This window comes from Grammomys surdaster, unplaced genomic scaffold (assembly GCF_004785775.1).
Source record: "Grammomys surdaster isolate TR1022 unplaced genomic scaffold, NIH_TR_1.0 751, whole genome shotgun sequence".
Lineage (NCBI taxonomy): Eukaryota > Metazoa > Chordata > Mammalia > Rodentia > Muridae > Grammomys > Grammomys surdaster.
Window position 1 is genome coordinate 3,328,846 of NW_021605170.1, and position 9,707 is coordinate 3,338,552.

The 9,707-nt window shown below is 46.7% G+C and overlaps 1 long non-coding RNA gene across 1 annotated transcript in view; it reads left to right on the plus strand.

The window, feature by feature from the left end:
- The window catches only part of LOC114633721, a 7,883-nt gene extending 1,055 nt beyond the window's left edge, over nucleotides 1-6,828 (plus strand). Inside the window, exon 3 of the long non-coding RNA XR_003713228.1 lies at nucleotides 6,791-6,828. This is a non-coding gene — a long non-coding RNA (uncharacterized LOC114633721). The remainder of the gene's footprint in view (nucleotides 1-6,790) is intronic.
- The last annotated feature ends 2,879 nt before the right edge of the window (nucleotides 6,829-9,707 follow it).

Below are 9,707 nucleotides of genomic sequence, written 5' to 3' on the forward strand. Positions count from 1 at the left end.
CCAATGAACTCCTTATACATGATGTATGTATAATATACAGCCAATGATGACCTTGAACTCCTGATTGTCCTGCCTCTTGAGATCTCCAGAGTGCTGGGATTCCTGGTGTGTTGCTATGGTTTACATAGCACTGGGGATCACATCCAGGCTGTGTGCATGCTAAGCAAACTCTGTGCCAAGTGATCGACTTCTGTAGCCCCTCCCTCTGCCCTTTTCGAAGTTGCTTTGAAAACAAAGAACAAAATTTCATTTGATGCCAGCACTATTGAGTGGGGAGAGAAACTTTTTTATGGACCCCTGAAGCAAGCTGGGGAGGCCTTCTGCACCTGTCCACTTAGTGACTAAGTTGACTTGAGGTCCACTTAACGATTCTGTTCCCCTCACTTGCAGAACAGTAGCAGACACACCAGGCCCCTGCTCCAGCTTTGTCTGAATGTTCTATGAGACCTTCCACCACATGCTTCCTTGTGCTAAGACGCCTTGGCTGTATGGAAGCAGGAGCGGCATGCTTGCTGAGGACGCTCAGGTTAAGGGCCAAGGAGTTCAACAAGCAAGGCCCTGGTCCTGTGTTCAGGCACAGGCAAAATGCAAGGCAGGTTTAGAAAATTGAGTGTCAGAGGAGACAAGTGAGTGCTGAGGAAGCAATCTGAGGTGGAAGAGATCATGGGAGCTGTCTGCATCCATCCACTCTGTATTAGCTACACTCCCTGTTGCGGTAACAGTATACCACACGGTCAGTTTAAGGAAGCCCAGGCTGAGGGTGCAGTCCATCACCGCAGGGCACTTACAGTGTTAGTCAGGAATCACGCTGCATCTATAGTCAGGAAGCAGAGACAGAGAGGTGGCTGCTGGTCTCAGGTGTTATATGTTTGTATGAGCAATTTGCCTGCATATGTTTGTGCATCATGTGGATGACGGAGGCCAGAGGAAGCCAGAGGATGGTTGTGAGCCACCACATGGGTCCTGGAAACTGAATCCTGGCCCTCTGCAAGAGCGACAAGTGCTCATAACCTCTAGCCAGCTCTCCAGCCTCCAAGCTTACTCGTTTTTATTCAGGCTGGGACCACAGCCTATGGAATAACACTGCCCACACTCAGGCTAGGTTTTCCCTACCCATTGGGCGTTTGAATTCCTAAGGTGTCTATTTATTACCACTGAGAAGTTATGAAAAGGAGAAGAGGAAGGCAAAACTGAGCTATTGGGAACCTGTCATGTGACCTTCAGCAGTCTGTCATGTGACCTGCAGCAGCCCATGACCATAGCATCAGCTGATCCTTCACATGCCCGCTTAAAGTTCCTTCCCTGCTCTGAGTTAACACAACTTATGCAATGAACAAGTTTAATTCTGAACTGTTTTCTTATTAAAATATCACACCATGGTAAAGATGTAGAATACAAGAACTATAGAGAAGAAGGTGACTATGGCCTGTGATTAAATACCATGATAGTTAACAGTGCTGGGAAGAGCCTGGGCACACGGAGGTTCAAGGTGGGTTCACGATCATGTGACTCATATGGGAAGTGGTTCAACCTCTTCTGAACTGGTGGAAGGTTTCCCCTGGACATTCTGCTTTACTGGTTTATGTTAGTTTATGCTTTAAAATTTTTATTCTTATCATTGTGGTTGTGTAAGGGTTCATGATTGCCAAGGAATGATACCTGACTCACATAGTATATAAACACAAAGAGTGTTTTATTCTGCAGAAGTCCAGCATGCTGGGGTCTACCATTACCAAGATAAAGAGACAATCATGTGAGCTGCAGGCTTGATTTAAAGCACATTAGGGGAATTCTGAGGCAGGTGACCTTTATTTTGCTCCAACTCTAGGGACATTCCAGAATCATTTCCAGGGTGTGGGGGTTGGAAACTGTCACTGGGGAAGTCTGGAAACTGTTGCTGGGGAAGTCTGGAAATTGCTGCGGACCCATTGTTCTTGCCTCAGGCCAGGTGGCAGGGCAGCTTCTGAGGCCTGCAGTTGCCCAGTTCTTGGACACAGAAATTTAGGCCTTGTCTCCTGAACTGCCAATTTGAAGCCTGTCATGGAGTCAGCCTAGCCTTCTCAGTTGGTGTGTGTTCCCTGTAGAGGTGGAAAGGCAGCTTGTGGGAGTGGGCTATCTCCTACCACATGCTCTTGAGGATCAAACCGCAGTCATCAGCTTTACCTGCTCAGCCATCTTAGTGGTTCCATATAGGATGCTATACAATAATTTATGTTAGAGGGAAATTTAGTTTTCTCACAGATTTCTCAGAGTGTGCTTTCAGTGCAAGTTGGACACACCCTCTTTTAGCGATGTCAAGGCAAATTACCTGAAAAGGAAGCTAAATTGTGAAAGGATGGGAAGAAATTATGTTGGGACAAGGTCCTCTTGGCCCTTCTGGGCTAGAGAGAAACCAATGAGAACTTAGGGTCTCTGAAGTCTGGGGAAGACCACCAAGGGGCCAGGTGGAGAGACTTAGCTTTGGAAAGATACAGGTTTTCATACAGAGAGTGGAATGTGTCTGTTAGGTATGGTATTGTCCTCGAATGGGCCAGATATATGGCAGTGGCCACACATGTTCAAGAGGCCTGGTGGCATTATAGGTGTTCTAGTTTGTGTAACTTTATAATCTTTGCACACTGATGAAATCGCTCAAGGGTGCATTTCTCAGAACATATCCCCATGCCAAACTGATGCCTTTACATCTATGCTGTCGCCTAAGGCCTGTGGTCAGTCCTATGAGTATTGGATTGAGGGTGAAATTGCTTTGCGGTGTGCATAGGTTTGTCGTTTCTGTGCTTCCATATAGGACCGTGAAGGACAGCCTGGTTTCTGGTCAAGCACCAGCTAGAAATCGCCGGAGACCTCGCAGGGTTCCTTGCAAGGGATGGCAGGCATTTTGCCATGCTCCCAGACTCCATGTTCCTGACACAAGGCTGCAGACCTTCATAGATTTGGGTCTGTCAGTCACGTAGGACAATGCCCACTAGCCTCTCCACAGACAGAGGGCTTGCCTACAGGCCACAGAGCCTCAAGACAGATCTCCATATTAATGAGGTACCTAAAGGCCAGAGGGTGTAGCCAATTAAACATTTCTTCCCAGACCCTTCTCCTTGCAAAAGGTATTTAGCCTCAGGGCCGCCCTAAGAAACCTTTTCATCTACTTTATGCCATGACAATAAACATCTTAAGACCATGGACTGTTTCTTTTCTTTGAAATCTGCTGTGGGAAACACTGGAGCAGGCTTTCATCCACAGAGCCGCAGCCTAATCTCCCACAGAAGACTTCTCTGCGTTCCCAGCTAAGGAGACCACCAACCCAAGTCAAGCCAAGAAAGCAGCCACGACCCAGCCAAGCAAGACTCTCATCCCTGCAGGACACAGCCGGAGCTGATCTCTCCCCTTCTCGCTTTTGGCTGCGGGCCCATATAACCCGTATGCCCCACTTCTTTCTCGGCCCATCTTCAGCGCCCCAGCAGCGCCTGGGGGCCCAAGGGCCTGAGAACCACTTGGTTTCTGGCGGCCTTTTGGCCCAGGGATCCCCAAGCTAAGAGTTCTGCCTCCCCTTGGGACTTCAGACTGTGCTCCCCATCCCCGAGCTGAGTCCTGTGGCTTCATATAGCCCAACGCATGCCTGGCGCCAGCGTGGAGTGAGCACAGTCAAATTCCCGCGCCTTTGTCTCCATGAGAGGGCCTAGCCCCGTGGCAAGACAGATGCAAGACACACACAACAACCCAGCAACTGGTCCGGGACCAGCACATCATAACCCAACACTTTCAGACATCCACTGAAGGTCGTGGGATGTGGCATTGTATCCAGCACAGCATAGACTGCAAAGAGAAGCCAAGTTCCAGTGGGAAAATCCAATCAGGATTTAAAAAAAAAAAATCCTGGATGTCTGGAATAGAATAGGAATTGGCTGACTCTCCTCCAGGCAGGTGTCATAGATGTGGGCTTTCGTGGTTTGGACGCTGAGTCAGATACACTGCACAGAGGCCCGGATGCTGCCGGGAGTCGGATGCCCTGAATCAGATACACTGCACGGAGGCCTGTACCCGGATGCAGCAGGGAGTCAGATGTTGAGTCAGGTATACTGTACAGAGGTCTGGATGCTCCAGGGAGTCCGATGCCATGTCAGATACACTACACAGAGGCCCAGAGGCAGCTGATATGCCAGATGCTGAGTCAGATACACTGCATGGAGGCCCTGATGGTCAGGTAGTCAGAAGCTGAGTCAGGGACACTGAGCAGAGGCCCGGATGTAGGAGTGATGTCAGGTGCTGATTCAGATACACTGCATAGAGGCCCAGATCCAGCAGGGATTGGCGTCTGTTCTAGAGCAGAGGCTGGTTAATGTTGACTCGTTTTGGATATTTGTTCGGCCTGTGTTTGTGAGTGCATGTGCGTACATGGGCGAGTTCTGAGTGTTGATTTCTCTGAAATGTGATGTCACTAATTCCATTAGCACCTTTGCCACAGCAACCACAAAATGCAAACATTTAAGATCTACTTGAGAGGGCTCAGCTTTTAAAGGCCAGACTCATCATCAATAATATAAAATCTACCAGAGAATCATGTAAGCACATGTGTTCCTCCAGGTTCTTTTTCTGCTGTCTCGGCTCCCCGTGTTCCCTGAGACTCACGTACAGTCCCACGGAGGCTTGCTCATTTCACCACCCATGGTCTGTGGAGGCTCTTAGCTGCCATTGCATTTCTCTGCTTCTGACTCAGACCTGTCAGCCATCAAGTTGCTTTAGGAGCCAAAGATGTCCTTTTAATTCTTTCCCCCCTAAATAGATGTCAGAATCAGGAGGAGAAAGGAAGCTGTTAACAAAAGTTCCAAATGCTGAGACGTAAAGTTCCAATGACTGAACTCAATGTGGAGTGACATTTCTGAGCACTTTTTCTGTTCTGCTCAGTGTCTCAGCTCACCCTGGTGGAGTGAGGGTGACCTGGAGGCTGGGATGTTAGGGTGGTGTCTTAGTCAGAGTTTCTATTCCTGCACAAAACATCATGACCAAGAAGCAAGTTGGGGAGGAAGGGATTTATTCAGCTTACACTTCCACATTGCTGTTCATCACCAAAGGAAGTCAGGACAGGAACTCACACAGGGCAGGAATTTGGAGGCAGGAGCTGATGCAGAGGCCATGCAGGGGTACTGCTTACTGGTTTGCACCTCATGGCTTGCTCACCTGCTTTCTTATAGAACCCAGGACCACAGCCCAGGGATGGCACCATCCACAAGGGGCCCTCCCTACTTGATCACTAATTGAGAAAATGCCTTACAGCTGGATCTCATGGAGGCCTTTCCTCAAGGGAGGCTCCTTTCTCTGTGATAACTCCAGCTTGTGTCAAGTTGACACACAAAACCAGCTGGTACGGTGGGTGAAAGGACTGATGGATGGGAGGATGGAGTGGGTTTATTGCAGGATCCTGGAGGGTTCAACCAGGCAAGGGGAAGAGTAGCCATGAGATAGCAGATCTCTCACTCTGAAGAAACCAGACAGAGTACGATGCCAGGTCTTTAACGAGACTCATAGGCCTTTGGTTGGCATCAGTCTTGGCTACAGTCACCCCTCCCATCTTACCTTCTAGTCTCTGTTTCTTTCTTTCTGTATAGGAAATAGAGTATAAGTGTACGTGTGTGTGTGTGTGTGTGTGTGTGCACGAGCCTATGTGTGTGCATGCACAAGTCAGAGGAGGGCATTGAGTATCCCCATCTTGTCACTCTCCAACTTATTCCTTTGAGGCAGGTTCTATCCCTGAGCCTGGAACTCTTCTTTTCTTTTCGGTTAGACTGGCAGCCAGCCAGCACAAGAGTTCTTCCTGTCCCCATCTCCTCTAGCACTGGAGTTAAGCCTTGTTAAGCGAGCACTGTGATCCACACACAGGTCTTTATGATTCAGTTTGTTGTTGTTTTTGTTTTGAGACAGGGTTTTTCTGTGTAACAGCCCTGGCGATCTTGGAATTTGCTTTGCAGATCAGGTTGGCCTCCAACTCACAGAGATCCACCTGCCTCTGCCTCCTGGAGTGCTGGGATTAAAGGCATGCACCACCACCACCACCACCACCCCGGACTAGTGATAATTTTCTTTTGGATGGTTGTGTTTCTAACCAATAAGCTATCTCGTCAGCTCGAGTACATGTGTTTAAATTTAACTGTTCTGTTGGTTCTGAAGATTGTTCAAGAAACAGCTTTCCTGTTCTGATAATTTTCACTGGATAGAAGGGTAAATGCCAACACATAAGCCTAGATTCTGGTCTGCACTGATAAAGCCTTTGGAATTTAGCGAGGAACAAATCTCTGTTTAAAGTTGTTTTCCTCAGAGTTTTCCCTCTCACTTTCTTGTAACAGTCACAGAAGAGTGTGGGACCAGCTTGAGTTTCTGGTCATCTGTTCTCCAATGAGAACGTCTGGCCAGTCTCCTTTGTGCTTTTCCAGAGGCTGGAAAGCTTCTCACATGAGCCCATCAGAGACAATCTCTCGAATTTTCCTATCTGCACATTTGGCTTCAAGATCATCTTCATTCATGGTCACCGATGGCCGTCAACATTTTATCTTGATTAATTAAAACACTTGTGCAATTACTAACACAGGAAGAGTTTCTGGAAAGGATGCCAAAGCCACTAAGACCCTGAGAGGCACTATAGTCCAGACTATAATGTCTCACAAATGTCTCCTGCCCCTTCACTTAGAAAGGCAGAAGTGTGGCAATCGCTGGCTTTCAATTATTTCTTTGTTACGGTTTAACACTGTCTATGTAGTCAACAACCTTAATTAGAAATGCTTTCTACTTTTCATTATCACAGATTTTCAACATAGAAACAGGAAGAAAAATGTCACGGGCAATCACAATGTGGATGAAAAGCTCTTTGATGGTTAGTATTGCTGACTCAACATGATTCAGAATTGCTAGACAAGCTTCTAGATTTTTCTAAATTAGGTTCATTGAAACCCACCTTAAATGTAGGTGGCACCATTCCATGAGGGGTAGGTGATGTGTTTATAAAAAAATTAAAAAGATATAGAATATGTTCTATGTGAGTATAGTCATGTATGGGGGAAAGGGATGTCTCAGCGGGCCCATGCCAAGGCATCCCTTCCTCCTAAGGGACCAGCCACACACATGATGGTATGTCACGCCCACCTCGCCAGCAAGGAAGACGCCACAACAGGATTCTTCTTCACGCACTTTATTGGGGTACTACTCTTGATTGCAAAGTGAAAGACCCCGAAGCCCGAAATGGGTGCTGCTTAAATAGTTATCACAACTGTGTATAAGTGTCTAATTGGTGCTTCTTGCAGAACTTCATTTGCATACTGCTAGGGAGGGTGAGGAGACGTGTCTGAAAGATACGCATGCTCACAGCACGTGTTTACAACCCTGAATACAGTTATTTTCCACCTCAGACACAGGAAATAGGCGCCATCTTCTAATGGCGGCTCCTTACAATGCAATGGTATAGTATAGAATAGAGTTTATTTAGGGCATGGGGAGTGGAGAGAGAGAGAGAGAGAGAGAGAGAGAGAGAGAGAGAGAGAGAGAGAGAGAGGAGATGGAGAGGAGAAGAATAAAGAATAGAGGTCGGCCATGAGCATGTGGAGAAGGGAAGGGGAAGAGCTCCAGAGGGCAAGAGAGAAGCAAGAGGCAAGAGAGCAGGAGATCAAGAGAAAGAGAGGAGGAGGCAAACAGCCCCTTTTATAGTGGGCAGGCCTACCTGGCTGTTGCCATGTAACTGTGGGGGTGGAGTTTAGACAAAATGCCAACAGTAATGTGTCCTGGACTGAATAGAAAATAGAAAAATGAGCTGAGTACCAGGGTTCATCTCTCTCCCCTTCAGGACTATGGATGTCATGTGACAACTGCCTCATCCTCCGGCGGCCATCTTGCCTCTGCCGCTGGTTACCGTGTATGCCCAGTAAACCTTCCTTCTGTATGTTAAAACAACAGCAACATTTTGATGAATATTCCTTGTGTTCTTTTTCTACTCATGCAATTTAATTTACACCACTAACCTTTCACATGATGACAGATATCATATTTTTTCCAATAAAATATGTATTCTTAGCATTTCCTCCATGAAGTACATACAGGATAGTGAACAGTGATGAAGTTTAGTGTTTCATCATCCAAGTGTATCTGTTAAGAAACCTAATTGAGAAGCACAATTAAGCTGTAGGCATTTTTATCTTCGACCTGAGTAAGACAGACCTGAACCATCTTATACAAAGTCTTCCTAAAGATCCCTTACTACATCTTAAGGCGATTTCTAAAAAACAGGATGCTAGAGGCTGCACATGAACCAGTTCTCCCAGAACCAGCTCCAGGAGGGAGGTCCCAATCCTCCTCTGAGAGAAGGTTAAAAGGGCAGCTGTCCATCCATTAAACACCCACCCTTAAAAGTATTTTACTAATACCACAGAGAAAAAAACCTGAGAATCTCACTTTTCTTAAAATTTCTCAGACTGCTAGAGAGGCACTATACTGTGTGACTTTTAATTGGCCATTTGTATGCAGGCCCCGCCTCCTCCCCAACGGTGCCTGATGCTCCCTGTCTCCTGGGGGGGTGATTATCTGTGCTCCTTGGGCTGTGGGTGGCCTAATTGTTTGGCAGTTTTCATGGTCAGATCCATTCTAAAGATAACTTTTATGGCAAATGTTTGTTTTATGGGCTATTTGTCACCTTCTCTGAGTTGTTCATGGAAAGCAAATACAGGTTAAAAACTAGCCAGTCTATCTTGCTCCTAAATCTGTAATTAATCTTTTCAATCTACCCATGTAATTACTCTGTTTTGCAACTTTGTAGCGACTCCTTTTCACTCTTGGAATGAAAACAAAACTAACCAGAAAAACTCCTTACTACAGCAAACCAGATGGCAGCTCAGAGCTACGCTGTCTGACACAGTGGCTCCTGTGTCTACCCTGCTGTTTAAACTTAAGATTTATTTATTTATTTTTCTGTATATAAGTATTTTGCTTGCACGAACACATGTGAATCACCAGCATGCCTAGTGGCCACAGAGGCCAGCTGAGGGCATCGGATCCCTGGGACTGGAATTATAGATGGCTGTGAGCCACCATATGGGTGCTGGAAACCAAATCTAAGCCATCTCTAACAGCAACCAGTGCTCTTAACCACTGATGCACCTCTCCAGTGTCTGCTGCTAGTACAGTTAAATTAAACAACAATGAAATCAGGGCTGAGTAGGTAGAATGCTTGCCTAAAACGTCCTGGCTCCCCAGCATCACATAAACTGAGTGTGCTGGCATTATAGCCATAAACGCAGCATCTTTGAGGTGGCGTTGGAAGGACCATGAATCCAATAACTATGTTCATCCTCAACTACATAGCAAGTCCAAGGCCAGTTTGGGCTACATGTTAAAAAAAATGAGAAAGAAAAGGAATCAAATTAGAACCCCCCTCCTTTGCTAGGCCATTGGTCACATGCGCCTAGTGGCTACCATTCAGGCAGCCCAGACTCAGAACTTCTTAATCATCATGGGTGTTTCTGGACAGCACCGGCCAGCAGATGTTAATTTCATCTCTTTTTTCTACCTCTCAGACCCTCCTTACAATATCCTTTTCCATTTCTTTGGCTGATTCCCGTTTGTCCTTCACATAGAGCTCACAGAGTATCGACTCCACAGAAGCCTTTCTGGAGTACTCCTGTGTCCCCAACTCCCGACCAACAGCTGACTGGATTGCACAAATTTTGGGGTCTGTT